This window comes from Rhinolophus ferrumequinum, chromosome 18, assembly GCF_004115265.2.
Source record: "Rhinolophus ferrumequinum isolate MPI-CBG mRhiFer1 chromosome 18, mRhiFer1_v1.p, whole genome shotgun sequence".
Lineage (NCBI taxonomy): Eukaryota > Metazoa > Chordata > Mammalia > Chiroptera > Rhinolophidae > Rhinolophus > Rhinolophus ferrumequinum.
In genome coordinates, this window is record NC_046301.1 from 350,341 (window position 1) to 374,981 (window position 24,641).

At 47.4% G+C, this 24,641-nt stretch overlaps 1 protein-coding gene across 2 annotated transcripts in view; it reads left to right on the forward strand.

Annotated features, from left to right (window-relative positions):
- ANK2 (ankyrin 2) overlaps positions 1-24,641 on the forward strand; it is a 382,806-nt gene that overhangs the window by 42,659 nt on the left and 315,506 nt on the right. The window contains exon 1 of one of the 2 annotated variants that reach the window (XM_033133577.1): positions 18,363-18,487. The exons of the other annotated variant lie outside the window; for it this stretch is intronic. The gene's annotated coding sequence lies outside the window, so the exon portion shown is untranslated. Of the gene's footprint in view, positions 1-18,362; positions 18,488-24,641 lie in introns of those variants that run through there. 2 annotated transcript variants of the gene reach the window in all.

A 24,641-nucleotide genomic window follows, 5' to 3' on the forward strand; every position in this document is an offset into this window, starting at 1 on the left:
TGTGACTCCCATCGGTGATTTCCTGCGGTGTACCCTAGGTCCCTGTGCTCTAGTGACTCTGCTTTTGATCTCTGTGTTGTGCACTACAGCAGTTGGTACTCAGAGTAGGTTTTTGACAACTCAGATGTGCCATATTGACAAGAAAACACAGTGGCTGGAGTGGTCAGTGTGGCCGGTGCTGGACCGAGGTCACCGTCCCTCGGTCCCAGCAAACGTGGTACTTTAATGTGAACCACAGCGGAAACCATGTGGCCGCTCGCGTCGCGGCTGCGACGTCACGCGGCCTGTGCCTCAGGCCCGCTGCCACGGACATCATGCTGGTGGGTGTGTCAGGCGAATGCGATGTCCCCTCAGGCGCTGCCGTGTCCGGGCGGGAGTGTCCGTCTCCGTCAGCCGTGGGGGGCTGTGTTCCCACGTGTGCAGGTACGTGTCCCTCGGCCGTGTGTTCACAGTGGTGCAGTGGCGAGTCCGTGGGGACGGGACCTTATCACGTGGGTGTGGGGTAAAGCGCCTACTGTATGTGCGTGTGTGTGTGTGGTAAAGCGCTCACTGTGTGTGTATGTGTGGGAGGATGTGACCACCTTATGCCGCATGTTTGAGCGAAGCGCATGCTAACCGTGAAGCAGCAAAACTTCTGCAAGAAAGTGGTATTTTCATGGCCTCAGGATGGGCAAGGATTTCCTAAACAGAATACAAAAAGCTCCTAAACTCATAGATTGTACTTTATTAAAATTAAAAACTTGTGTTAATCAAAAGGCACAGTTAAGAGAGTAAAGGACAGGCCATGGGCTGGAAAAACATATTTACAAAACATACCCAACAGAGGACTTCTAACTACCATATATAAAGAACTTCTACAAAGCAGGAAGAAAAAAAATACCACCTCAATTTTTTTCAAAATAGACAAACGACTTGATAAGGAACTTCATAAGAATGCATAAACAATAAACACTGACCAATAAACAGTGTAAACAGAATAACGAAAAAAGGAAAATATTTGGTCTGCTACAGAAAAAGTAAGAAACATATAGATGCTACATATTATATAATATTCTGCCTTCCCTGCTTAGTGATTTGCTACTGTTTTAGAAACATGGAGAAATAAAGAGCCAAAAGGAAGGAGAGAAATAGAAAAGTTTTGCCCTGATGTAAAGGAAGATGTGAATTTTATTTGCATGATATGCCATTCTTTTCTTTAATTTTAAATTGGATACATGCTTATTATAGAATGCTTTGGAAAAAAGCATTATTTTTAAACTTACCATCTGTTACTTCAAAACTAGATTTTTTTTTTGATAACATGAATTCATCATTCTCTTTGATCAAAATTTTAAAATAAAAGCACAACAATATGATTTAAGAAAAATTTCGATTTTTACAGTTAAGAACCTAAAATTGTGTAAAAATAGTAAGAAAATCTTCAAATTAATTTTTAAAGTTTTTGATGGAATTTATTAAATTATTTTGTCCAAGAAATTAAAACAAGCCACATATGAGCCAAAAGTTAAGGTGTTAAGGTGATTCATGTAAAAATTATTGTTATGAAAGGCTGGAATAATATTTATATTTTGTTCAAAGGATTATAGGCATGTTAGTTATCAAAGAGCAACAGAAAAATAGTTCTAAGATAAGTATTTTTTGTCATTATTATTTACCCTGAGAACCCCTTGTTAAGAATTTTATCTTATTATACCATTATTTATTAAAAATTAGATAGGAACTATTTTAAATTTTGGGCTATCACATTACTGAATTACCAAATCATAGGAACTCAAAGACTGAAATAGTCGCAGACGTGAGTTTCTTCAATTCCATCTTTCATAGATGAGAAAAAGAAAGCCCAGATAGAAATGAAATAATTTCCTCCACTGAGTGACTAGCAGCCCTAGACCCCATTTACGGGGTCTGTAGAGTAACTGACCCTCACTCCAGTGTGCTGGGGGACACTTAACAGTGCAGGAGAGCTCTGAAGTGCTTCTAGAACAAAAATGAAGTTCATTTTAGGAGAAGCTATAAAAGGTCATGAAAATCCTTTGGAAAGTTTTCATGCAGTTAATAGTTGATTTGCACAGATTTCTAACTTGGACATCTTATAAAATCAGTTGCTGTGTATTAAGAGTTCAATTATAAGAATTCAATGTATTTATTTAATACTTTTGATATACGAGTCTCCTGTTGTCTGCAAGTGGAGTCTGGTCATTTGTTGGAATTTGTTTAAGTTAATAAAAGCAGAGTATGTAGTAATCTTGTTTATTGCTTTGCCTATTTCTAGCTGATAAAGTAAAATCAGTCCCATGGCAAATACTGGAAATGCAACTTAAGTGTAATTAAGTCTGCAAAGTCTGGTGTGCTTGTGAGGGAAGACAGTACCCAAGCCTGAATTTACACTCAGTCATTTTCAGCGTCAGATTTCATTTCTTTTATCAATACGTGTTGGTGGCTCTGTTTGTCTCTGAGCCGAGGGAGGTGCTGAATGCAGAGGTCACAAGCACTTTCTTCTGTCGCCCCTAATGATTCTCACTGGGAATCGATCTTAACTGCTTTCATCAAAGAATGAACTTGCTGCCAGGAGCCTTATTTGCCTGCCAACATGAGACTTTGGGTATAGATTTTCCATTTCTGAGGAGCAGCCAGGGGCAGAAATCGGCTCTCCAGGCAACTGTGAGACAGAATAGAGAAATGAGCCCGGCTGGAGAGTCAGAAGATAATTCGGTCTGAGACCCAGTCGTCGGGCCAGCCAGCCGTCTGACCTGCGAAATGCAGCTTGTTCGGAACCTAAGCCTGCCGTCCACGCTGAGGATAGCAGCATGCTTGTTATGAGGACCGACCACACGTGGACCTGTGCCTCGTCCGTCTTCATTGCCTCCCCACCTCACTGCAAATCTGACTCTATTCCTTGGGATTCTTTGGGAGGTGAAACCGCAGACTAACTGAGGTGGGCAGACAGCGTCGGGCTGCTGCAGAAGTCATCCTGTCGGTGGACGTTACCTTCCAGCAGAGGGGGAGACGGGTGGAGGCCACCGTGCTCCCTGCGCCCCTTTCCTAACCCCCCTTGAACTGCAGGCAGCACAGACCCATCAGTCCATTTCCCAGAAGCCTCTTCTTTGGCTGTTACTCAGAGACTTGACACAGTCATAACGCATCCTGCCTTCCAGGGTGAGGTCATCCAAGCTTGGCCCCAGTTGCTGTAGAACTAGAGTGCTCAGGTAAAGTGGGTTTGAAGGATGAAGACCTCCAGAAGCTAAAGACAGACAGACATCAAGACATCAGGAAGGGTGACTGTATGAAGCTTCTTGAAAAGAACTGTGGAGGTACATGTACTACATGAGTGCATGTTGCCGTTTTCACCGTTTTAAGTGCAGTTGAATGATGTCAGGTCTGTTCACATTGTGCTGCCATCACCACCAGCCACGTCTAGAACTTGTTTATTCTTCCAAATCTGGAACTCTGGGCCCATTAAACAATAGCTCTCAGCTCAGCCCCTGGCACCCACCGTTCTGTTTCTGCCTCTCTGGTTTTGATTGCTCTGGCGGCTTCATTTAGGTGGAATCATACAATGCTTGTGCTTTTGTAGCTGGTTTATTTTGCTTGCCATAATGTCTTCAGTGTTCACTCGTTTTGCAGCACGATCAGAATGTCCTTCCTTTTTATGGCTGATTAATATGGCATTGTGTGTTTTGTTGATCCGTTATCCGTCAGTGGACACTTGGTTGCTTCCATTGTCTTGGCTAGTGTGAATTGTGCAGAATGGGGTGCAAATATCTGTTTGAGTCCCAGCTTTTAATCCCTTGGGGTGTTCTCCAGGAAGTGGAACTGCCGGGTCACATTGTCGTTTGGTTTATAAGTTTTTGAGGAACTGCTAAAACTGTTTCACAGTGCTGCCCCATTTTATGTTCCCACCAACAGTGCACGAAGGTTCCAATTTTTCCACATCCTTGCCAACACTTATTTTCTGTGTTTGATAGTGTCATCCAAATGGGTGTGAAGTGGCAGATTAATGGGAAAGAACATGAACTGTGAAATGCAATGTGTAGCCTGTCTCATTTCCTAGTGTAGGATCCACATAGTAGGTGCATGTTGAATGAAAGAGCAAGAATCCACACGTCCCGTATGAAATGAAATAATGATGGAGAACAATCCAGGAAGCGTTACAATACAGCTTGTTCATCCATCCATCCATTCAGGCTGTGAACAGGAAGGAGTATGTGTTGTGCACTGTTAATTGTTGGGAGTTCACATTTCAGTCTCAGCAAGCTGAGCCAGGCGTGGCTCCTTCTCGCAACAGCTCCCTGTCTGTGAGGTCTCTAGGGGAGGGGCTGAGCCGCCAGCGGGGGACAGCCCAGTGAGCTGCCCTTGAAAACACCTAACCCTGTGGGCTCTGAGGGCCCTCATTTTCAAGCCACAGTATGGTTGTAATGACAATGTATTTTGGTGACACGTTTGTTCTTTTACAAGTTAGTAAATATATGTATCTCTGACATGTCTGTACACACACGTACACATACGTCCATATATCTGGAGTCTCCTTCGTGGGGTTCGAGCAGTGCCCTGCTTATCAGAGGCTGATGGATGCCATGGGCAGAGGTGGAGGGAGGCAGCGGGTAGGCGGGCAGGCTTGTAAGTATTTACAAGTGGCGGGGCGGGGCGGGATGCTGATGGAGCCGCCTAGAGAGAACCCACAGACCTCCCACCCTGAGGGGCGGGTAACTAAATGGAGGCCTGTGGGTGGCACACGAGGTAGTGGCTACACGACACAGGGACAGACGCTCGGTCTCCTCTGCAGCGCAGCGAACAAAGGCCCGGGGTGTGTGTTCTTAGGAAGAAAATGAGGGTGAGCCGTTGGAGAGCAGGCTCCCAGGCTAGGAGATGGAGCTGGGGCGCTAAGCAGGCTCTTGTCTGGGTGTTAGAAACCCCCTCAAGGCTGCTGGCAGAGCCCTGGAGACCTGGGCGAGAGCCTGGAGGAGGGTGTGCCCCAGTGAGACGGATTAGTGCTCCGTGGGCGGGCGGGCTGCAGGTCTGGGAGGCCGTGGTGTGTCGTCTCCACAGGCAACGGGGAGAAGTTTAGAAACCTGAGTGCTCTTTCCAGGATTTGGTGACTTGTTGGATATGTGGTGTCGGGGGGAAGGGGACTCCCCAGTTTCTGACGTAGCAGTTTCCTAGGGAAGATGATAAGTTCCCTTTTGGGCAGTTTACATTTGAGGTGCAGGTGGGGCAACCAAGACGGCTTTGGGGGAGCTTTAGGGGGAGGCAGGGGGAAATGATTGCTGAGGTGTTTTAGTCGGGGCTCTTACTGCCAGCCCTCTAGTAGGGCGCTAGCATGGAATTACTAATGGATGAGCTGAGATACTTCCCTTGGGACTGGATCCAGAGAGTGTCCCAGGAAGGGCACACCGCTCGCCCTCCTGGGGGCACCACAAGCTGAGGGAGCTTTCTGGCCCCAACCCTCCCCCTCAGAGATTTCTTAGGGACCACCGGTGGGGACGTTTTGTTGTTCAGTGGCTGCTGTTATTTATTCTGTAGGAGCAGGCCTCCAGCATGATGCCTCTTAGCAAGACTGAGGCTCGGCTGGCATTCACTGGCCGGCTGTGTGGTTATCCACAGCTGATGTCTGTCCAGCTGGCCAGGTGACCGGCTGTCATTGTCACTGCTGCATTAGTGGTTTGTGCTCTTTGACACCCTGATTTAGGAGGCCTTCCTTGACATCTGCCTATTCTGTCTTCTTTCAAGTTGAACTGTCAGCTCCTTTTCTGCTTCTCCAGTATTCCCTGGCAAGTAGGTATCTGTCATGCCACCCGCACGAGGCTGAATAATGACCCCCAAAGATATCAGGTCCTAATTCCCGGAACCCTTAAATGTGACCTTATTTGGAAAAAGGGTCTTTGAAGATGTGACTAGGTTGAAGATCTTGAGATGGGAAGATTATTCTGGATTATCCAGGTGGCCTAAATGCTGTGACAAGTGTCCTTAGAAAGACAAGCAGAGGGAGACTTGACACCAACACAGGAGAAGGCGTGGAAAGTGGAGGCCATGAGCCGAGGGCTGCCAGCAGCCATCAGCAGCTCAGAGGCAGAGGACAGGTTCCCATGGGGCCCCGGCGGGGACACAGCTCTGCGGACACCTTGGTCTGACCTGCCGAAGCCGATTTCAGGCTTTTCAGCTCCAGAAATGTGAGAGAATAATTAGTCCAATATTGCATGGACTATGTTTATACTGGAAACATCTGTTTGTTGTTTATGTGAAGTTCCAATTGAACTGGGCAGGCCTCCTGTATTTTATTTGGTAACCCTAGAGAGAGAGCTTGCCTTAATCATCTCTGTTACTGTTTACCAGTGTTCGGCAAAATGGATGTTTGGTGACTAAATGACATGATAATTTTGCAAAGTGTTAAAAAGTATTTTTATTATTGAAGCTTCCAAATGTATTCCCAAGTGGAGAGAATAGTAGAGTGAAGCCCTGTGTGTCCACCGCCACCAGCGCGCAGCCACGCTCACAGCGTCTAACACGATAGTTTGGTCCCAAGCAGCAGCCCTGGTGCATTGTTTTGTGTGTAGATACTTAGGGGTGTGTGTGTGTGGCAGGAGGGGGTGTGGGCAATGGCCCCTGCACGTCAGATGCTGCATTCATGCACAGGAGGCCAGGGCCTGGACCGTGACGGGTACTTGCGTATGGACAACAGGAGAGCAGAGCGAGACCTCTGGGACTGAGGGAGCCTGCCAGGGAGCGCCAAGGCACGTGGAGGGCCTGGCCAGTGTTTCCCAAATATAAATGGAAACATCAGCACCGAGACTGGGAGAGTTGTTCTACTGAAAACCTAGCACTTCATGAACCCTAAACTGGCTTCACTGCAAAGTTCAGCTCTCAGAATAGTGAGGAAGCAATCAGGAGAACTGGACTCTGAGCACCAGGGAGGGCAGGGTGGAGCCGTGGGTGTGGCCATGCGACCACATCATCCCTGTGGGAAGTGGCCAGGAAGAGACGGCTAGGCTTGTGGGGAAAGTGGCTTCAGACATTTGGAGGACAGACGGGGGCGTTGCCTCATGGACGTGTGAGTGACACAGGTGCCAGGCAGACAAGAGTTCTGTAAAGTAAGCCTTCCTCAGGAAGCACATGCATTTTCATGGGAAGGGAGGAAACCAGATGCTGCTGTAGCGGCTGTTGGTCGCCTCCTCTCATACAGGTAACCTGAACCAATGAAATGGGCCAGGCTGAGAAGTCAGTGGACAGACCATTCTTTTCCCAGCTTTGTTGGGGTGTCGTTGACAAAATTGCATGTATTTATAGCGTATGACATTCTGATTTGATATACGAGGTCAGACAATTAAGTTCAAAACTGGTTGCAATGATGTTGCTAAAGTTTTTTGATATCAGGTGAATTATTCATTATGAATTTGTACCAACTGGACAAACAGTTTACCAAGTTGACTATTTGGAAGTGCTGAAAAGGCTGCGTGAAAAAGTTAGACGACCTGAACTTTTCTCCAACAATTCATGGCTCTTGCATCATGACAATGCACCAGCTCACACGGCACTGTCTGTGAGGGAGTTTTTAGCCAGTAAACAAATAACTGTATTGGAACACCCTCCCTACTCACCTGATCTGGCCCCCAATGACTTCTTTCTTTACCCGAAGATAAAGGAAATATTGAAAGGAAGACATTTTGATGACATTCAGGACATCAAGTGTAATGACAACAGCTCTGATGGCCATTTCAGAAAAAGAGTTCCAAAATTGCTTTGAAGGGTGGACTAGACACTGGCATCAGTGCATAGCTTCCCAAGGGGAGTACTTCGAAGGTGACCGTAGTGATATTCCGCAATGAGGTGTGTAGCACTTTTTCTACGATGAGTTCACGAACTTAATTGTCCGACTTCGTATGCGTATCTTCCCACACCAGGTTGCTCAGTACACCCATCACCCACGTTACCCTTTTTTGTGGGGAGAATGCTCACGATCTGCTCTCAGCAACTTTCAAGTGTGCAGTGCAGTGTTACCTGTTGTCGCCATGCTTCATGTTAGGTCCAGGATGCACTGGGGCTTGTGACGGAAGCTGTGCGCGTTGACCACCTCCCCCACCCCAGACTCGGGCCATTCTACTCTGTTCTATGAGCTCAACTTTTTTTTTTTTTTTAAGGTTCCACATATAAGTGAGATCGTACAGTATTTGTCTTTTTCTGTCTGGCTTATTTCACTCCGTGTAATGTCCCCTCGCTCCATCCATACTGTAGCAAATGACAGGACCTCCTTTCTCATGGCTGAAAAATGTTCCATTGTATAGACACCTCCTCACTTTATTTATTCATGTGCAGATACTTTGCTTGTTTTCATGGCTTAGCTGTCGTGAATAATGCTGCCATGAAACACGAGTGCAGATACCTCTTTGAGATCCTGATTTAATTTCCTTCAGACAAATACCCAGAAGTGGATTGCTGGATCGCATGGTAATTCTATTTTTAATGGTGTGAGAAACATCCATACTTTTTCCAAATGGCTGCAGCAATTTGCACTCCCACCAACAGTCTATAAGGGTTCCCTTTTCTCCACAGCCTCACCAACACTTGTTGTCTTTTGTCTTTTTGGTAAAAGACATCCTAACAAGAGTGAGGTGCTCTCTCACTGTGGTTTTGATTTCATTTCCCTGAGGATTCATGACACTGAACACTTGTACATGCTCCTGTTGGCCTGCTGTATGTCTTCTTTGGAAAATGTCTATTCAGGTCCTCTTCCAGTTTTTAAATTGGGTTTTTGTTTTGTTTTTGCTATTGAGTTGTGTAAATTCCTCATATATTTTGGTTTGCAGGTATTTTCTCTCATTCTGCAGGTTGCTTTTCATCTTGTTGACTGTTTCCTTTGCTGTGCAGATGCTTCTCAGTGGGATTTGCCCCCTCTTGCTGATTTCTGCTTTTGTTGCTTTTGTTTTTGGTGTCATATTCCAAAACACTGATCACCAACACACATGTCAAGGAGTTTTTCTCCTCTGTTTTCTTCTATGAGTTTTACAGTTTGAGGTCTTACATTCCAGTCTTTAATTCACCTTGAGTTAATTTTGGTGAGTGGTGTTAAGATGGGTCCACTTTCATTCTTTTGTGTGTGGCTGTCCAGTTTTCCCAACAGCACGTATTGAGGAGACTCCTTTCCGCGTCGTGTGTTCCTGGCTCCCTTGTCAGGGGTTAGTAACTGTACGCATGGGTTTGTTTCTGGGTTCTCGGTTCTGTTCTCTGGGTCTCTCTTTATGCCACCACCATGCTGCTGTAATACAGCTTTGTGGTATCGTTTGAAATCAGGAAGTGTAATGATTGCTTTGGCTATTTGGGGTCTTTTGTGCTTCTGGACGAATTTTAGGGTTGTTTTTTTCTATGTCTGTGAAAAATGCCCTGGAATTTTGATAGGGATTGCACTGAATCTGTAGATTGCTTTGGGTGGTGTAGACATTTTAACAATATTGATTCTTCCTATTCATGAGCATGGAATATTTTTCCATTTATTTGTCTTCAGTAATTTCATCAGCGTCATACAGTTTTCAGTGTACAGATTTTTCACCTATTTGTTTAAATTTATTCCTAAGTATTTTACTGTTTTTATGCTACTATAACTGGGGCTATTTTCTTAACTTCTGTTTCTGATAATTTGTAGTTAGTGGATAGAAATGCAACTTATTTTTGTATATTGGTTTCTTATTCTATAACTTTGCTGAATTCGTTTATTAGTTCTGATGGTTTTTTGGTGGAGTCTTTAGGGTTTTTTGTATATAAGATCATGTTATATGCAAACAGATAGTTTTACTTTTTCCTTTCGGAGTAGATGCCTTCTGTGCTGTGTTGAGTAGACATGGCGTCCTCATTCTCTTCCTGATCTCAGAGGAAAAGCTGTCAGCTTTTCACTGTTGAGTCTGATCTTAGCTGTGGGCTGGTCATACATGGCCTTCATCATGTTGAGGTACATTTCTCCTGTACCTAATTTGTTGCGAGTTTTATTATGAAACGGTCTTAAATTTTGTCAGATGCTGTTTTTGCATCTATTGAGGTGACCAGCGTATCCTTTTTGATGCTGCAGGCACTGGGGAGATGGTTATAAAGGAACTGGACAGGGGCCCAGTGCTCCAGAGCCAGCGTGCTGGTGGCAGTGGGAGACCACAAGGATGCAGGGACTTGACAGCGTAGGTGGGTACGCAGGTTTTTAAAAGTATCTTGGTGTTTAAGAGTGTATAGGCCAAACGGAACAAGTGTGCAGGGAACCTGGCTGTGGGTGGCCCAGCTCCACTGTGACAGGAGAAAGGTGAGGTCTGTGAGCGTGGCGTCCAGGCCCTCTGACTGAGGCCTCCCTTAAGTGCTGTCCCTCCTCCTTCCCGCCACTCCGTAACTCAGTGCCCCACCTCCACGCCCTCAGAGCAGGACTGGTTCTGGGCCCTGTGCAGTGTGCTGTGCTCGCGTCTGTCTCCTGACACAGTGACTGCTGAAATACCTGACACTCACCACATGTAGGTCGAGTGGGACGAACTGTGACTCAGTACTGTCCCGAAGTAACTTGATATCTGGTGGAGGGGACGGACGTGTATGCAAACGGACTGCGTGTAGGGGAGAATGGGTTCAGGGTCTAGGTTTAAGGAATGGCACCGCAGAGCAGGTACAGTGCACTGTTCTGGAGGAGAGCCGGGCGACGCAGGGATTCCAGGCGATGGGTGCTTTTCATCTATATTTTTAGAAAGGGGATAAACTGGGTTTGACATTGGTGCTCAGCAAAAGTTAGCATGAATTTTAAAATGGGTAGTTTGTGAGCACTCATATTGATGAGAAGTTATCACTACGAGTCAGTTGGGTTTACACAGAGCAAGTGAGACCAGACTTGGTCCTTTTGTTGTCCATGGGTCTCCTGCTTGGGAAGGAAATGTTGAAGATCCAATATTTGAACCCGGCCTCAGGCAGCCCCATACAGGGCGGCATTTCCCTATTTTGTCACAGGACTTGGGCCTTTGCTCTTTGTCAGACTTGGTGGATGAGGCTAAAGAAAGGCATATTTATGACATTTACAAAATACATTTAGTGCTTTGCAAAGTAGAACTAGAGTTTATACTGAGGCTGAAATGATGGTATTGAACTTCCACGAGGATACTTATAACCATATATGTAAAAGTAGATGCAGCATTTACGTATCACACATACGTACACACGCAGTGTTTGTGTTCTGGTGTTCACGAGACTGAACATCTGAAGAACAATTTACTGGAAAAGTTCTAGTGATTTTAGCCAACTGCAAGCTCATTGTGAGCGAACAGTGTGGAAATTGCCAGGAGAAGGGATACAAGCATAGACGGCATTAATAACTGCTGAGTGCTCAGAGCCGGGGACTGAACCCCACTCCTTTTTGCTTCTCAGAACGCATGTGCCTGGGGCCTTGAGTCCGTAGGTCCGGCCGTCACGGTTCAAGAGGCACGAGTTTGGAAGTGGGTAAGCAGGACGTGGAGACAGTGGAGTATCACGTCGAACAGAAAGCTGAATAGACTGGGGACTAACTTCTCTCTGCCATGACCTGAGGGAGGACAGCACAAATGTGATGTCACTCCAGAGAGCAGAACTGAACCACGCGGCTGGGGACTGTGAGAAACACGGGATGCTCAACATAAGGAACAGTTGAAAGTGAGAGCTCTTAAAATCTGAGTGAGGTTAAACATTAATTGAAAAGGATTGTAGATATGATCATTCTTCCCAATTCAATTTTAATCAAAGCTCAATGAAAAAGAAAAAGAAAAAGTGGGATTTTTTGGAGGTTGGGAGCACGTTTTTAAAATGACCTGGAAAAACAAATGGGCAATAATGGCTTTAAAAATAAAAAAGAAGGTTCTTTCATTATTATGTAATGCTAGAATGATTAAATTAAAATGACACTGGTACAGACAAATCAGTGGAATAGTTATCTCAGAAATAGACCCTGATATATCAATAATTTAAGGAAACACAAAAGAGGTATAACAATTGAGACTCATTAGAGGGATTATTTAATACATTTTCTAGGACAATTGGTTTGTTAATTAGGAAAGAAAATAATCCAAAAGATCTTCCAGGTAATTTAAATTGTTAAATGGTTAAAAAACAAAAACGAATAACAAAACCAAGCCAGAAATATTAGAAAAATAAGAAGAAACTCCTGGACTTAGGGAGAACTTCTCTGTGTTATTATGTTTTACTCTAAAACATTTAAAACATGAAAATAGAGTGACTGGCCTGACAGATACCCATATATTCCTTATATAGGTTTACTAAGTGTAACATTTTGCCATATTTATTTTCTTCATGAAATATTTGGAAGGAAATTACAGACATGATGTTTTATCCTTAAATTCTTTAGTATGTATCTCTAAAAGAATATTTTTTGTAACTGCGCACAATAATATTATCACATTGAAAAGATTAATAATGATTTTGTGATTTCTTCTAATACCTAGTACACATTCACATTTCCTCGGTTGTCCCTACAGTGTTTTTTTTTTTTTTTTTTTAGCTAATTTGCTCAAGCGAGAGTCGAGTTAGTGGTCTAAATAGCACGTACCATTTGTCTGTTAGAGCTCTTATTTCTCTGTTGGCCCTGCCACTTTTTTCATTATTGTTACTTGTTGGAGAGACTGGGTTAATTTTCTGGCAGAGCTCCCCCTTCTGGATTTGCGTAAGTGATTGTTTCCTTCTGGCTTCATTTAACTTTTAGTGAACTCTGCACTAAACTGGAGATTTCCATCTGAAGTTGTGACTATAGTCAGGTAAAACATTCTTGTTGCGAGTATCTCGTGGGTGGTGCTGTAAACATTATATTGTTTTATGTCAGGAGTTGTGTAATCCTAGTTGCTTTACTGTTTGTGATGCTAAGCTCCATCATTAGATTGGTGGTTATGTAAACCTTGCCACACCACTCCCTTGTGAAGTCACGATTTTTCCTGAGACAAATAAATATTCTGTGTGTTGATAACTTGGCGAGTTACCCACTCCTGTCAACCTTATCCTCAGTGCTCTTGGCACCATTGCTCATTCTGGACCAGTTATTCCATTGCAGGTGGCAACTGGTGCCTATTGCAATCCTGTCAGCCCTGTGCTTTCATTAATGAGGAATCTTCTGTCAAGAAGAGTTTCCGTCATCAGCTGGGGCTGTTTGTTACTTTGCAGTAGAGTCCCATGTGGTAAAGAAAGAATCACACTTAAGCCTCTCTCTCTACAGATGTTTTGAGGAGGGAATTGGGATAACCGTCATCTCAGTGAGTGGCACGTGTGTTTTCTTCCCGTGTTGAGTATCATTGGGATTTTTATACATTCAGGTGCCTCGTTTGACTACAGTATTCCTTACGATGCTGCAATAGATGGATTACCAAGGTCAGTGACACCAGTATATTTGGGTCAACACGTTCTTATAATGTGACACTGACATGTCTCCGTTACTTCTGCCTGGCACTCTCTTGGGACATGTGCTTTCAGTGAAATCCATCCTCCCTGAGGCCACCATGTTGGGGACACGTAGAGATACCGAGTGGATACAGATGAAGGAGTCCCAGTTGTTCTGTCCCTTAGCTGATCGAGTGCCGGCAACAGACATGTGAGTGAGTGACGAGCCCTCAGGAGACATCAGCCTCCAGCTTTAGAGGTGCTTAGTCAATGAGGAATAAAGTGGATGCCAGCTGAGCGCTGAGCCCTGGCAGCCTGGAGATTTGAGAGAGACAAATGCTGTGCGCTAGGTGTGGTGTGGCCGGGGACGCGGCCCCAGTAAGCAGGACGGACGCTTGGTGACGCCGGTCTTTGGGGTACCCCCACGTGATGCCTGTGTCCCTGCTGTGAGGCCAGTGCTCGTCAGTAGTGGCCTTGCTTCCAGTGCAAGGCCCTGGCTTAAGCTCACCCTGTCATTCTCTGCCTCAGATCTGAACTCAGCCTTTTCCCCAAGGAGCCCTGGTTCTTTTCAGTGAGGAATGGTACTTAGGGTTCAAAATGTTGGCGTTAGGGAAGCTCTCAGTGGAACAGATTACGATAGAAAAATTACAAATTTCCGCCGGCCTGGTGGCTCAGGTGGTAGGAGCTCCGTGCTCCTAACACCTAAGGCTGCCAATTCGATTCCCACATAGGCCAGTGGGCTCTCAACCACAAGGTTGCCGGTTCAACTCCTCATGTCCCGCAAGGGATGGTGGGCTCCGCCCCCTGCAACTAAGATTGAACACAGCACCTTGAGCTGAGCTGCTGCTGAGCTCCCGGATGGCTCAGATGGTTGGAGCGCGTGCTCTCCACCACAAAGCTGCCGGTTCGACTCCCACAAGGGATGGTGAGCTGCGCCCCCTGCAAGTAACAACGGCAATTGGATCTGGAGCTGAACTACGCCCTCCACAACTAAGACTGAAAGGACTGAAAGGACAACAGCTTGACTTGGAAAAAATCCTGAAAGTACACACTGTTCCCCTTCCCCAGTAAAATCTTAAAAAAAAAAAAAAAAGAGTTACAAATTTGATGACAGTGAAAACATTACAACATGTTTCCCCAGAGCAGAATTAAAGAGAAACTCTGAAGTGCAACAGAATGGACAAGAAAAATACTAAAAATCCAATAAAAATGAAAAACACCATGAACGAGCAACTCTCAAAAGATGGAATACCAACGAACAGTAAATATTGAATCACGTACAACTTCCGAATAATAAAATGAATATATACTGTTTTCCTTTATCAAATTAGTAGATTTTTATAAACAAAGATTTTATTGGGGAGGGGGAACAGGACCTTATTGGGGAACAGTGTGTACTTCCAGGCCTTTTTTCCAAGTCAAGTTATTGTCCTTTCAGTCTTAGTTGTGGAGGGCGCAGCTCAGCTCCAGGTCCAGTTGCCATTGCTAGTTGCAGGGGGCGCAGCCCACTATCCCTTGCGGGAGTCCAACTGGCATCCTTGTGGTTGAGAGGACGTGCTCTAACCAACTGAGCCATCTGGGAGGCAGCTCAGCTCAAGGTGCCGTGTTCAATCTTAGTTGCAGGGGGTGGAGCCCACCATCTCTTGCGGGAGTCGAACCGGCAACCTTGTGGTTGTGAGCCCACTGGCCCATGTGGGAATCGAACCAGCAGCCTTCGGTGTTAAGAGTGCAGAGCTCCAACCAGCTGAGCCACCGGGCCGGCCAAATTAGTAGATTTTTGTTAAAAGAAATAAGCTTCAATGTTGACAAGAATGCAGTGAAACTGGAACTCTGCACACACTGGTGGAAATGTCACTTGATTTTGGGCTTTCTGCTGAGTTATCGGGCAATATGAATTAAATTGCAATATTAAAAAGTTACAGCCATTTGTACTAGTTAGAGTAGAACCTCGGATACTGTGACAAAGGGGCACCAGAAGAAGTGTCTTAAATGGCAGATTTATTCCCATCCGTGCAGCAGTCCAGGGCCTGTGCCTCAGGCTGGAAGGCAGCCCCGGTCCTGGTCCGAGATGTAGGGCCTGGTTGCTTCCATTGTCCCGCTCTGCTGTGGTCGGGATGTTTCAGCGGTGCCATCCCAGCTGGGTCCTAGCAGGTCCGTGCCCATCACAGAGGGAAAGGAAGTGCAGGACGGGCCATCTACCGTAAAGCCAGAGAGGTAGCACCTGCTCACAGGCCACAGGAGGCTGGGGCTGCTGTGACGACAGGGAATCCAGCTTGCATTCTGCTGCTGAGGGAACAGGCTTCGTCCTTTGGTTCAGTAATCCGTTTCTGACCATCCAGGCAGATGAAATATATCAGCTGCAGAAAATAAGGGCTAGTTACGTAAGGACCGAGAGCTCAACCAAGGACCTCACTGGTCAGTTTGTGACTCACTGGGTGAACCCTTTGGGGACCGTCTGTGCACTGTTGCTGGAGGGCCCTCGAGGCCACGGGCAGGGGGAAATGAGGTGGGAACCCCAGGAGGGTTTTCAGTCAGCCAGGGATTCAGTTCCAGTAAGAACACAATGTCACTGTGTGTGTCGTTTGGCGGAGAGTGGAAGCAGCTGCCACACCCAGGGCACACGGTGATGGCCGTTGGAGTGAGGGCTTCCGCGTCGTGCTGATTCTTTGCAATATTAAACTTTTATTAGCTGTATAGAGTTTGGATGGAGCACGTTGTCTGGGAGGCCGAATGCCCACTTTACTTCACCCAAATGGGAAGAGGTCCTGGCAGAAGGTCCTGAGTGCTATGTGGGTACAGACATAGCTGGGAAGTGTTATTTTAAAATGTTCAAAGGTAATTACATTTGTAAAGTTAAAGATGAGCAAAAGGCCAGGAAACGCTAAACAAAAAGTCACTTCTCAAGGAGAAAAAGATGTTTTCATTTTCTTGTATCTTGATTAATGTGCTCTTTCCTGCAGAATAGTCAGAGAATAATGAAAACCCTTGGTTCCTTACATTTAAAGTGGATGGTACTGTTTTATGCATTTACTAAAGCTATATTATCTGTATTTAAATAGTATCTATGTAGCCTCTTTGTTATGGAAATAATGTATTCTAATAATCTATTAATCTATATAATTACTTATCTAATAAATCTGTTTGTCATTTTATGAAGTGTGATCAGAAAATACAGTGAATGTTTAAGTAAAAAAATGTATTACAGTAAGAGACACGTTGCCATTAACCCCCCTTAAAATGCTACCCCCTCACTTCGAACACGCTTGTCCCATCGTTCTTGCCACTTACTGAAGCAGTTCTGGAAGTCCTCTTTCATGAGGGTCTTTATTTCATCCTCCATCATGACAACGTTCCGTGTCACACATCGCTTCTGCTACAGCAATTTCTGTCAAAAACATTACTGTGTGTCCTCATCCACCTTATTCACCGTAACTGGCCCGGTGTGACTTCTAGCTCTTCCCCAAAGTCAAAATGATTCAGGACATAGAGGCAGCCACGACAGCACAACTAAAGACACTCACGAAAGAGGACTTCCAGAACTGCTTCAGAAAGTGGCAGGAACAATGGGATGAGTGTGTTCTAAGCGAGGGGGAGTGTTTTGAGGGGGATTAATAGCAATGTGTCTTTGACTGTAATATATAGATACATATATATATATATTTAATGTAAACACTCACTGTGTTTTGTGATCACACCTCGTAGCTGTGACATTAAGTCATTTGTTTTGTGTCAGGCTCGTGCTGGTTTCCCCACAGTAAATGACCAGGTTGCTTGTGACTGGATTTCCCTATGAGAGTCCGAGGGAAAACTAATTTCCATTTGGTCTCTTTTGGGAATACACCATAGAAAGAATAAAACTGAGTCCATTCATTCCCACTGTGTACAGAACACCTACTATGTTTAAATCAGTAAGTCACACCATGATCTGGTTAGGCAGATCCTGTGTCTACAGAAACATCTGAAATACAGTTGATAAACCAAGTTCACAGGAAGTAATGTAGTTAAAGTAGACAGAAGAGACCCTCATGGTGGCTGGGGAAGAACGACATTTCTGGTCACTTGTGCATCACTTGGCAGCATTGTGCTTCACAGAAGCTTAATAATTTTGTTTATTGTCACCTTAAAGGCTCCATTTATTACCATTTGTCACAGTGAGGCTAAGATAAACTTGGTCTTGTTATCAGCCTTCAGATTCAGCATTAGACACAGCGTGTCATAATAAGGAGCGTGGATAAAGACACCACTTCCTCAACTTGTCACAGAAATGGAACTGGAAGCCCCCCTTCGAATGAAAAAGCCTTATTTGGAAGCATTCACTGCAGTCAGATGTCCCCGTCTGTGCCGGGTGCCTGGTAGCAATCGGAACAGGCCTCGGGCACGCGCGGGCTCCAGTGTGCATGTGACCCTGACGTCCTGAGGCCCCACTGGCTTCTGTCCAGGGTGCTGGGCTCATGTGAGACCCTCTTGGCAGGTTGTACACTCGCTGAGCCTAGGGTTCCCTCCCTGCGCCGCCTCCAGTGAGCTAAATCCACACCCAGTGTGAGCGCGTGTGCGCGCGTGCCTGTGTGTGTGTGCATGTAAAGGTGCTCTGCAGAGAGGTGGCTGGCAGTGCTCTGCAGGCGACATCACTGCGCTGTATGTGCTCTTGACAGCGGGACCCTCGTGTCCTGAACCAGGCGGGACCCCAGCCACCGCCCACAGAGCCGATTAGCTCCGCCTTGGAACGCGTCCAAGTGCTTTTCTTGCCTAGTTTTTCCTTTTAGAAACATGAGGAATCAGGCAGAATAATGTCTTTGTGACAAAGCCGCGGCTCCTTACTCTGTAGCACCTGCTCGGATGGATGCCGCAGGCCGCAGACGGCGGCGTCCCCTTCACGTGTGAGTGGGAGAGGCTGGCGGAGGGGTGTCAGGCTGATGTCAGAGCGGGTCATGTGCTCCGCGGCCGCTGGGACTGGCCGCCCGGAGCACATGGACTGCTGTGCGCGGCTGCAATTGGCAGGGCGGCCGGCTGCGGCGCCGCTGTCCCCGACACCCGCCGCGGCGAGGCTGGGCCCCTCCGCCCTGGGCCCCATCTGCTGAGCGCGGCGCCGCGGGCGGCGGGCGGCGTGCGTGCGGGAGAAGCGGCCCCAGTAAGTGCTGGCGGGCTCCGGGCGGCGGGGGAGGGCGGCGGCCGCGGGGGCCCTTTGTCAGCCGCCACTGCGGGATCTGGGCGGGGCAGCCCTGCTTTCCAGCCGCCCCGGGGCCGGGGCCGGGGCTGAGGCTCGGGGCTCGCAGCCCGAGGTGCAGACGCCCCAGCCCTGACGTCCCATGCCTCTCCCCAGACCTGTTTTCCTGATGTGAATTTTCTAGTTCTGTAATTTAGGGAGGGTTACTAGGTCTGGTGAAAGAGAGTCGATTTCAATGGCCCGACCCTAAGGGGACCCGTGTTGGGGGGAGGGCGGTGGCTGTCTCTGTCTCATTCACTGCTGATGTTGACATGATGGCTGTGTCTGTGCCACAGAAGTACTTCGTGGTCGCCTCCTCTGTTCTGCTTTGGGTGACGAGCAGGGCAGACCAGCAGGGAGGGGCGTGTGGATTTGGGTAGTTTCTGGTAAATTGCAGTGCTGTTAGTATGTTGCCTTTTTTTAATGGTCAGGTTTATATTAGGGAGCGGCAGGGTGGTGGAATTCTCTCTCTCTTTCTCCAGCAAGCAATTGTCTTTCCTGCTTCAAAAGCCAGATTAGAGTGGGGACAAGTGCCAAGTGCCGATTTTTAAGCGCTGCTTTCTTAGGTCTTTTGCTGGTAACGAGCATCACATTTGCACACTCATCTCTGCCATGTTTAGGTGTGGCCTGTGTGGAGAGCGAGCGAATGAATAAATCCAGTAACACCTTACGGACCCTTCCAGGCACATTACACTGGGTTCATTTTAAAGACTGGAAAGCATGTGTGGCTGCAAGGGGCTGCGAGGGCAGGTGGGGAGAACAGGAGTGTACCTGCCGTGCTGCTTTCCTGTGGACACGTGACAGAGCTTCAGGTCAAGGTGCAGGACGACCACACGCCAGTCAGTAGCAGAGGTGAATGATCAGGTTGTGTGTCAGCGCTGGAGAAGGATTCTGTCCTGTCTTGTAGCGAGAACCCTAGTCCTTCCTGTGTGTGTCTGCACCAACTGTAGGCTTTGGGGCCAGAGACCAATCCCAGAAACATTTAGGCGTGGAAGATGCTCGGGTGGGAGTGGTGCTGGGGTGCTCGCAGAGGGGGTGCTCGCAGAGTGTGCTCAGATGAGGTCTGCTGGCTGCTGTGCAGTCCTTTGCAACAGATGGTTTCAGTGCCAACACTGGCCCAGGCGCTGGCCCCATGTAGGGCGGCGTACACCCACTGGGTCAGCAGCGAGTGCACACAGGGCTCTAGTGCATCCTTGAGCCCGTGGAGCAGAGCGCCAGTCAGGCGACGTGCAGGTCCCCATGGCCCCGCCCGCCTCTTCTTCCATGTTATTGGGCAAAGCTGCACTTAATGCTGCAAAGCGCTGCTGTCACTGCCTGTCGTTCTGCCCGCCGTCCCGAGAGGGCACAGCATGTGCAGCTGTCCTGGCTGGGGAGACCGGTGAGCAGGGTGGGGGGGTTCTGGCCCCCGTGTGCCCTCCAGCTCCTCACGGTAAAGATGCCCGCTGTGGCAGTTTCCAAACTCCACTTCTTCAAACATTTCTGTGTTCCTATGAGAAGAGATGAAGACAGTTGCTCGTTTCCTGTGTCACTCACATGAGCTCTGTTCAGTGCCTCTGTATCTGCTCTGCACCCCAGATTTCTCCTTGGCAGGGACGTGGGGCTGGGACACACTGGAGGGCCTAGCAGCTCAGCCGTCACATCCCTGGGGAAAGCTGGCCGGCGTGTACCTGAGGGCCTGACCGTCATACCGGCACCAGGCCCCTGGCAGCCGGCCCAGTTGCCTCTGCAATCAGTCACACGACCGAAAGGAAGAGTGGCTTCCGGCAAGACCAGCCGTTTCCAGCTGCGGTCACTGTCCGCTGTGTGAACGTGGTGTCAGTAGGACAGTAAGGTCACTGCCATCCCTGTCCCTCCCCGAGGCCATCTGGGAGCAGACTCGCAGTCCTCTGGGGGACGTTAAGGCCCATTTTCTTAGGGTAGCACATCTGCATTCTTCGTGAGTAACATCGTGACCCTCAGGTGCCACCAGGTCCTGAGTTTCTGCCTTACTGGGCGTCCAGGTCCCCGATTAATGGGGCTAATCAGACAGCTCGAGAACACGGGGACGCTTCCTCTGTTTGGGTAGCGTTCTGAGTCGTATGAATGTTCTTTCTTTGTGCAGGCCCTGTTCATGGTGCCAAATTTAAACCCATTGAAGAGATGTTTACTTTAAAATCATGTTTCGGCTTAACTTACTCTCTTTAGATTACTGCTAGCCCCAGAAGAGACTGTAAAAAAAACACTTGTGGATTGAATGATGGCATCTACAGACCGCACTTGTGAGTGAGGAGATGTGGGAGGTGGCGAGAGGATGCTCCTCGTTAGGTGCCAGCGCACTGGGCAGCGCGGGGTCCCATCCTTGTTTGGAGTCAGCGTCGGTGTGAGGACGTGTCCTGGAACTCGTCTGCGTTAATGAACTCATAGGGGCAGCAAGCAGCCCTCAGACTGGGTGCTGCTGGATTATGGTTCTGGAAGCCTTGCCTAGGGACACAGGTCTGTGAGTATGTCCTGATGTCACTAACCCGTCTCTGCTGCTCAGTGAGGGCGTCCTTTCATTCCAGACGTGCTCTGCGGGGACACACTGGACAGATTAGTTCTGGTAGCTCTGAGTGGTTTCAACCAGAATAATTGGAACACTGTTCTAGAGGGCCTGCACTCTCAGAAAGAAATGGCTGCATGTGTGACATTTCTAAATGGTGACATCTCCAAGAAACCTTCTAGCTGCTTTCTTACGAGATCTGACAATTAAGTTTGTGAACTGGTTGCAACAATGTTGCTAACCTTTTTTCATATCAGAGGGATTATTCATTACGAATTTGTACCAACTGGACAAACAGTTAACCAAGTTTACTAGTTGGAAGTGCTGAAAAGGCTGCGTGAGAAAGTTAGATGACCTGAACTTTTCGCCAACAATTCATGGCTCTTGCATCACAACAATGCACCAGCTCACATGGCACTGTCTGTGAGGGATTTTTTAGCCAGTAAACAAATAAATGTATTAGAACACCCTCCCTACTCACCTGATCTAGTCCCAATGACTTCTTTCTTTACCTGAAGAGAAAGGAAATATTGAAAGGAAGACATTTTGGTGACATTCAGGTCACCAAAGGTAATACGACGACAGCTCTGATGGCCACTCCAGAAAAAGAGTTCCAAAATGGCTTTGAAGGGTGGACTAGGCGCTGGCATCGGTGCACAGCTTCCCAAGGGGAGTCCTTCGAAGGTGACCGTAGTGATATTCAGCAATGAGGTGTGTAGCACTTTTTCTAGGATGAACTCGCGAACTTAGTTGTCAGACCTCTTATTTTAAGCTTCAGGTTATGGGGGACGGGGAAGGGAAATTAGGCATTAATGTTCACACTAAGGAGAGACAGAGACTCCCAATAAAGATACCACCTTTTTGGAAAGGATGTAATTGGAAGGAAACACAGAAAAGATGCCCAGGGGAGCGTCAGCATGGCAGCAGCTGCTGTCCTCTTGTCAATGTCCCTCTGAGGCCTTGGGTGCCATTACATGTTCCATTAAGGCAGGAAGCACAGCAGATATCTCTGCTGTGAACAAAGCAGCAGATTCGCTTAATGCTAATGTGTTCAGAGCAGGCCAAAGGCTTTTCAGGTTATTTCAACACAGGGCCCTCAGCCCGTGCATCCAAATGTCTCAAGTGCGTGCAACCACAGGCCAGCTCGCTGCCCACCGTCCACCTGCGAGCCGGGGCTGCGTTCACTGTGCCAGCAGCTGCCAACTTCCGGGAAACTGGGCCACTGCGTGGGTCAGTGCAAGTTGCAGAGCTTTCTGATCGTGCGTTTGAACTGCTATGCGCTAGTCTGTGTTGATTAATGCTAATTATTTCCAACAATCTTCTCAACCTAATTTGTACCCAACGGTTTAGATGGAGGCCTTCCTTATACCAACTGTGTTTATTTATTGTCATTTGGGCTTTGATGTAGGTCTTCGGCGTATTTTTGTCCTTTGTCTTGAGTGTGGAAAAGGAGTTGTGAAGACCTTACATGACCGTGCCCTTGAAAATTGCACTCCAGTGCAGCCTTTGAGATTTGGTAGAACAGGAGCTCTGTGTGTATCGATTTAGAAAGAGACTGTGCACTGTGCCCAATTGAAAAGAAAAGCCCATGATTCCAGACCCACATTTGGAATTTGGATTTTGTTGACATTGTTATTCTCTTGTTCCTTAATCGTGCCTGTTTGATCTGTGCTTTTGCATCAGCTTACATGGGTTTTTGAGGAGGCATCATAAGTAGTGACAACATGACAACAACAATAGCCCTTGCCATGCACCCGCCCTCCGCTGACATGTCACTGACTCATGATGCCGCACAGATGTCAGGTGAGCTGTCAGCTGAAAGGCCAGTGGGTCTTCCTCAGTCTAGAGCTCTGACTCCTGTCACTTACGCTTATTGTGTCGACTACAGATTTCTGTGGAGGTGTGAACACAATAGCCAAGGCCGACACAGAGGCCTTTTGTCTCCATGCCACACCCAGACGTGGTGAGGGGCGGGGTGCTGGTGCGTGGTGAGGCGAGAATGCCTCCCGTGTGGGCTGAGGTGCTTCCCCGCCCGGTAGCTCTCCTGCAGGCGCCCAGGAGACAGTCCCCATTGCAAGTTCCCCATGAAAATATCTGAATTGAACAATAATTTGTATCACAGGACCTTATTCTTAAAAGCATGGTTCTTTCAACTTTATCCAAAATGTGGCTTTCTAGTGAAATCGCCGTGCAATGCATGATTACGGATGCCTGCAGGTGCCATGTGGCTGGAGACACTCGTGAGAACAGCAGTGCTGAGGGTCTGCAAAGGCCCGGCCCCCTCCATGGGCCTTGGCTCCCGCCCTAATGAGCGGCCAGTGGCCTGCCCAGCTCAGGCTTCTGCAGGCTCCCGGGCGTGTGCTCAGGTTACCCTGTCTTCCCGGAACTGGCACCTGGCTGGTACAGAGCGCGGCTGGCCCACGGCACTGCCACCCACCAGGAGCCCTGCTCGTGGAGATGTGAGCGCCGAGGTCGAAACAGCAAAGTAGGGTTTCTTGGACATTTTAAGAGAATACATTGTGGGAAAACAGAACAAAGACCGGAAAGCCAAGTTTAAGTCATCCAGGCTGAGCTGCTTGTGCTTGGCTTTTAGCTCAGCAGGTCCCAGGTTCTTTCCTGGAGCTTCCAAAGAACATCTGGGGTGGTGTTTGTACACTTGAGAGTGTACCCTTAAACTGTCATTCAAGTGCCGGTGGAAAAGCAGGCTGCAGAAAATTTTACACAATTGGTCTTTTTCCCGTGTTGCTGTTGGAACGTCAACTCTGCAGTTCATAACTTTTCCTTGTAGCTCAATGTCACTGGGTTTTATAATAAAGGAGACATGACTCCATCCCTAGTGAGGAACGGAGCTGAGTTAAAAACTAGTTTGCGTCATTTTACAGTCACACAACTACTTTATTTTGCCCAGAAAAGACGATTGTTTCTCCATCTTGTATGTTTTATGCTTACTAAAACTTGATGATATGTACAAAAGCATATTCTTTCTAGTGGTAAAGTTACCTGTAGAATAATACTGCAGAATTTTAAACACCTTACTGTGGTAGTGTATGGTATTCAATTTCAGAATGAACTGAGTTCTGTAAGAACATCTGGCCCAGATGTTAGTAAAACAGTTGTCGCTCTACCATTTCACACAGGGAGTCACGCTGCCCGGTCTGCTGCTTGTTATACACTCCCGCTTCCTCCTTCACTGGTGACCGAACAGAAGAGATTTAGAGAAAATGTTGAAAAAGGAGGTGTATTGTTGCTTATAAGCTCCTCATACGCTCCGGCATTACTTGTCCAGAGACAGCTATATACTTGGGCTCGGATGGGCCCGTTTCACTTGCTCAGCATTTAATTGGGGAGAGAGGCACCCCCCAACCCCAAGATGGGCACCCAGCTCACATCTGTCCATCAGCACCTGGCAGAGCAGGTGAGCTGGGAGCATGGGAGAGTCGGTGGCCGCTGACTGGGGCAGGCGTCACATGCACACAGCGCAGTTTTGAAAGGTGGGCTGGCCTGCACTTTGAACCTCAGGGAAGTGAACAGGCTTTGCTGTCCCGAAGGAGGTCTTGAGCA